The 5,129-nt window shown below is 48.2% G+C and overlaps 1 long non-coding RNA gene across 1 annotated transcript; it reads left to right on the top strand.

Annotated features, from left to right (window-relative positions):
* The first annotated feature begins 983 nt into the window (after positions 1–983).
* On the top strand, positions 984–4,097 carry LOC107125716. Its single transcript, XR_001483047.1, has 3 exons — positions 984–1,000; positions 2,361–2,563; positions 4,060–4,097. It is a non-coding gene; the product is annotated as an uncharacterized LOC107125716 (long non-coding RNA).
* Positions 4,098–5,129: the final 1,032 nt, after the last annotated feature.

The following is a 5,129-nucleotide window of genomic DNA, read 5'->3' on the forward strand; positions in this document are numbered from 1 at the left end:
AATGTAACGCCGGGTAGCAGAGATATAAACTTTATAAAGGACACAAACACAAAGGTGTTTTTTTTACTTAAAATAAAAACATGCTTAAAACATTAGCACTCTTGCAATATTTTGTTTATTTAACAGTGTCTGATAACTCCATGAATCTATGTAATTCCCTTTTAAAGCTGTTTATTCCTGTGGCCATCACTACATCCTCTAGCAGCGAATTCCACATTTTAATCACTCTCTGTGTAAAGTAGCAGGGCTATTTTGGGGCAGGAACGCACAGGAACGGAGTTCCGGCTGGCTCCTGAGTTGGCCACGCCCAGTAGGAACTCATTAGCATAATAGGCCACACCCAACAGCAGAGACTCATTAGGATTGGCTACCTTAGGGGTGTGTGGCCTAACATGCAAAGGAGTTCCTGCTACAAAAAAAAGCCCTGGGTTTTGACAACAAACAAGGTACACAGAATAAGAAGCAAAAGGTGGGTATGGCTGGATGACCACACTTCTGGTAACATGTGGGGTGTGGCCTAATATGCTAATAATCTGTGCCATCAGGGGTGTGGCCTAATATGCTGATGTGTTTCTGCTGTTGGGTGTGGCCTATTATGCTAATGAGTTCCTGCTGGGCTTTTTCTACAAAAAACCCCCCTGTAAAATAGTATTTCCTTTTGTCCGTCCTGAACCTACTGCCCATCAGCTTCATTGGATGCCCTGGAGTTCTAGTATTTTGGGAGAGGGAGGAAAAATGTATCCTTGAGAGCTCTCTCCATGCCATGTATAATTTTACAAACCTCTATCATGTCCCCCCCCCCTTAGCCATCTCTTTTCTAAAGCGAGAAGTCCCAGACTCTTCAGCCTTTCCTCATAGAGAAGGGGCTCCAACTCCCTAACTATCTTGGCTGCCCTCCTCTCTGTACTTTTTTCCAGCTCTGCAATGTCCTTTTTGAGATATGGTGACCAGAACTGCACACAGGATTCCAAATGAAGCCACACCACAGATCTATACAGGGGTAAGCAGTCAGAGTGTTGGGCAAGGCCTGTGGAGAGCTGGGTTCGAATCCCTCCACAGCCACATAGTTCACAGGGTAAATCTGAAGTCAGACACTCTTCCATGGTGTAACTTAGGGTTTCTATAAGGCTAAAAGAGGTAGGAGAGAACCTTGCTTGGAGGAAGAGCAAGATAAAAATATAACAGATAACACGCTCCATTTTCTTTAAGCCTGAACTTTCACACCTAAATAGACAATTCCCTGTAACTGACAGAGCCACAGCAGGAGACCTTTATAAGGGCAAATTCTGTTGCCTTTAAAGTTTTGCTGCATTCTTTGGATTGAGTATTGGGATATTTGGTTAATATAGCAGAGTTTTGCCCAGTCATACAAGCATGATACTGAGTGCAGTTTGGTGTAGTGGTTAAGTGTGCGGACTCTAATCTGGGAGAATTGGGTTTGATTCCCCACTCCTCCACTTGCAGCTGCTGGATGACCTTGGGCAAGCCATAGCTCTGTCAGAGCTGTCCTTGAAAGGGCAGTTTCAGTCAGAGCTCTCTCAGACCCACCTACCTCACAGGGTGTCTGTTGTGGGGAGGGGAAGGGAAAGGAGTTTGTAAGCCGCTCTGAGACTCCAAGTGAAGGTAAAGGTAAAGGTTCCCTTGCTCGAAAGCCAGTCGAATCCGACTCTAGGGTTGCAGTGCTCATCGCCGTTTCAAAGCCGAAGAGCCAGTGCTGTCCGAAAATGTTTCCGTGGTCATGTGGCCAGCATGACTAAACACCAAGGCGCACAGAACGCTGTTACCTTCCCACCGAAGTGGTACCTATTCATCTACTTGCAATTTCTTGCTTTCGAATGGCTAGGCTGGCAGGAGCTGGAACTAGAGACAGGAGCTCACTCCGTCTTGCGGCACCCAGGTCTCGAACTGCTGAACTACTGACCTTCCACAGCCTGCAGCGTCACCATAATTCCGCTGCGACTTGAAGGCACTTTACACACATGCAGTCTCAAGAACTCTCCTTCTTTACCCAGAGGGAGTGCGCAGCATTTGCATTACAGAGCTCCTCTGCCTTTTTAATCTGCCACCCCTGCTTCAGGGAGCCCTTTGAAATGTCAAATGAGGCCAGCAAGCTCATTTGCAATAAACATTCTACATGGGCTCCGGTCTCCTTTCAGCCACAATGCCAAGGCACTATTGTGCGCATCATTGATCTTCACACACAATCAGAGCTTCCATTCCTCTACTTAATGCTGATACAAGTGACCGGAATAAAAAAGATGAGCGGAGAGCCATCCAATGGAACAATAATCTATTATTGGGAAAGGGGGCCAATAGATGTCTGTCATTTCCCATGATGCCATTTCTATTTAATCCAACAGTTACAACCCACAGCCCAGTCCAATCAGGGATGTGTCTATGGAGATGTCCTGGCTAGTCTTCAAAACAACCCTGCAAAGATGGCTCAGCAGAAGGGTATCTTGCTCAGGCTGCCTATCTGAGCAAAGAGGTTGGCCTGAAAGTCCTACTATTACCTGTCGCCTCCATTCTTGGACTCCGTCAGCAGCCATCCATCCTGAAAAAGGTGAGAAAGAGAGAGAAAGGCCCTGTAATAAGTTAGGATTCAATCATCTGAGGGACAGAGTAAAATAAATGTAATTGCAATCATCTGAGGGACAGAGTAAAATAAAAGTAAATGTAATCGTTTATGCCGAACAGAGGATTCTTCTAGCTTCCATGAGTGCTCTCAGAATCTTCCTGCCTTGAAGATCCTCCCTGTTAAATACTGGGTTCAAGATGCATTGCGGCGAACAGCTCTACTTTATTAAGTGATTTCAGGAACAAGACTAAAATTCCAGGGCAACAGCCCTGTTTAAATAGCATGCAAAAACCACACTCAGGCATACCCAACTCCCAACCATAGGCCATTTACATAACATTAGTTTCTCATTGGCCACTTCCAGAGTCCTGGTGCGCTATTGTTCTAGAGCTCCAAGCTCAGCCAGTCTCTGGTAGATAGTCCTGGAATGTTCCAGACTTAATACATAACACCCCCTCCTAGCCAGCAGGGATTCTCTAGAAACTCCCATCCTCTGTGTTCCTATAAGGAGGTGTCTCTAAATTACAACACCCACAACAGATCCCGTCTTGGGGTTGTCATCCTCCAGGTGTATCTGGAGATCTCCTAGAATTACAGTCAATCTCCAGGCAACAGAGATCAGTTCACCTGGAAAAAATAGCCACTTTGGAAGGTGGACCCAACGGCATCATGCTCCATGGAAGTCCCTCCCCAAACCCCGCCCTTCTCAGGCTCCATCCCCAAAATATCCAGGTATCTCCCAACCTGGAGTTGGCAACCCTGTAACAGGGACCAGCCAGGGAGTTGGGTGACTTCCTTACCTTATTATATGCATATTGCATAAGTTTCCTAGACCAAAGAGCAGAACTCTCCAGCTTCTTAATAAATCCTAAATTTCATGTCTGATGAAGGGAACTTTGACTCTTGAAAGGTTATACCCTGAAAATTTTGTTGGTGCTGCCGGGCTTGAATTTAGTAGAACCCAGGACTCTTTCAGCCTTTCCCTTGCTTGAAAGCCAGTCGAATCTGACTCTAGGGTTGCGGTGCTCATCTCCGTTTCAAAGCCGAAGAGCCAGCGCTGTCCAAAGACGTTTCCGTGGTCATGTGGCCGGCATGACTAAACACCAAGGCACACGGAACGCTGTTCCCTTCCCACCTAAGTGGTACCTATTTATCTACTTGCAATTCCTTGCTTTTGAACTGCTAAGTTGGCAGGAGCTGGAACCAGAGACGGGAGCTCACTCCGTCATGCGGCACCCGGGTCTCGAACTCCTGAATTACCGACCTTCCACAGCCTACAGTTCAGCGTCTTAACCACTTGAGCCACCAGCTCCCCCTTCAGCCTTTACTGATGGTCAATTAGTTTAGGGAAACTAGATTGCCAATTACCACCACTGTGAATGGTCTCTGCACTTTCCTTGATTGCATTTGAATTTAGGCTAATTACATGTCTCTTCCTGAATTCCGCAGCCTTTGACTCTGCCGTTTATCATTGTCTTCAGGGCCTCAAATATAAACGTCTGCCTAAGCTTGGTCCCACTATATGCATGTGACGAATTGAGCTCTAATCCGCTGAAAGTTATGCTGGGATAAAATCTTGTCTGTCTTTAAGGTGCCAACAGAACCCTGTTTATAAATGTATGAATGGACTCGTAGTTCATGGCCCTGTTATTTCATGCATTATCTTGCTCTTTCTGCATCGGCTCCTGCTTTTGGAACCCATGTTCTCCATTGTTCAGGGCATCTCGTGTTTGAAACCATGTGGTTGTTTGTTTGGGGTTTTTTTGCCTGCATTGTCTTCTAATTTTACAATGCTAATCCTATTGCGCCCTGACCTGGGTGGCTCAGGCTATCCTGATCTCTTCAGATCTCGGAAGCTATGCAAGGTCAGCCCTGATTAGTATTTGGAGGGAGACCACCAACTAAGTCCAGGGTTCCTATGCAGAGGTCAGGCAATGGCAAACCACCTCTGAATGCCTCTTGCCTTGAAAGCCCTAGGGGATCACCATAAGTTGGTTGCCGTTTGATGGCACTTCCCATCGCCGCCACCAGGAAAAGCTTGCCTCGAAGTCCCTACTGTGGCCAGTGATCGGTTTGGGCTTCAGTCCCGTAACTTGAGGGTTGAGGTAACCAGAGGTCATTTCGGGGGGGATCGCGGGGGATCGCGGGGGATTGCAGTTCCCCCGGGTGAGGTACGGGGGGCGGGGCACATGACGAAGCCCCGCCCCCTGCTTCCGGCCACCCCACTTCTGGCCCTCATTCAGCCAGGAGGAGGCAGGAGAAGAGGGAGGGTAAGTTGCTTCCTCCCTGCCTCTCCCCACCCCTGCCTGCCTGGGGCCAGGGAGGGCCTTGGCGGGGCTTCCTTGCAGTCCCGACGGCCTTGCAGGTCCACCGCCAGGCCCCTCATGAGGCCCAGCAGTGGAGCTGCAAGGCCGCCACCGGCGGCCGGAACCGTTGGGGGTGGGGTGTGTGGCCTTATGACACACTTCCGGTGATGTCAGGGGGTGTGGCATATGCTAATGAGTTATGCTAATGAGTTCCCCTAGCCAGTGTTCCCTCTAAGCTGTGGAGC

This window comes from Gekko japonicus, unplaced genomic scaffold, assembly GCF_001447785.1.
Source record: "Gekko japonicus isolate JY-2015 unplaced genomic scaffold, Gekko_japonicus_V1.1 scaffold2781, whole genome shotgun sequence".
Classification (NCBI taxonomy): domain Eukaryota; kingdom Metazoa; phylum Chordata; class Lepidosauria; order Squamata; family Gekkonidae; genus Gekko; species Gekko japonicus.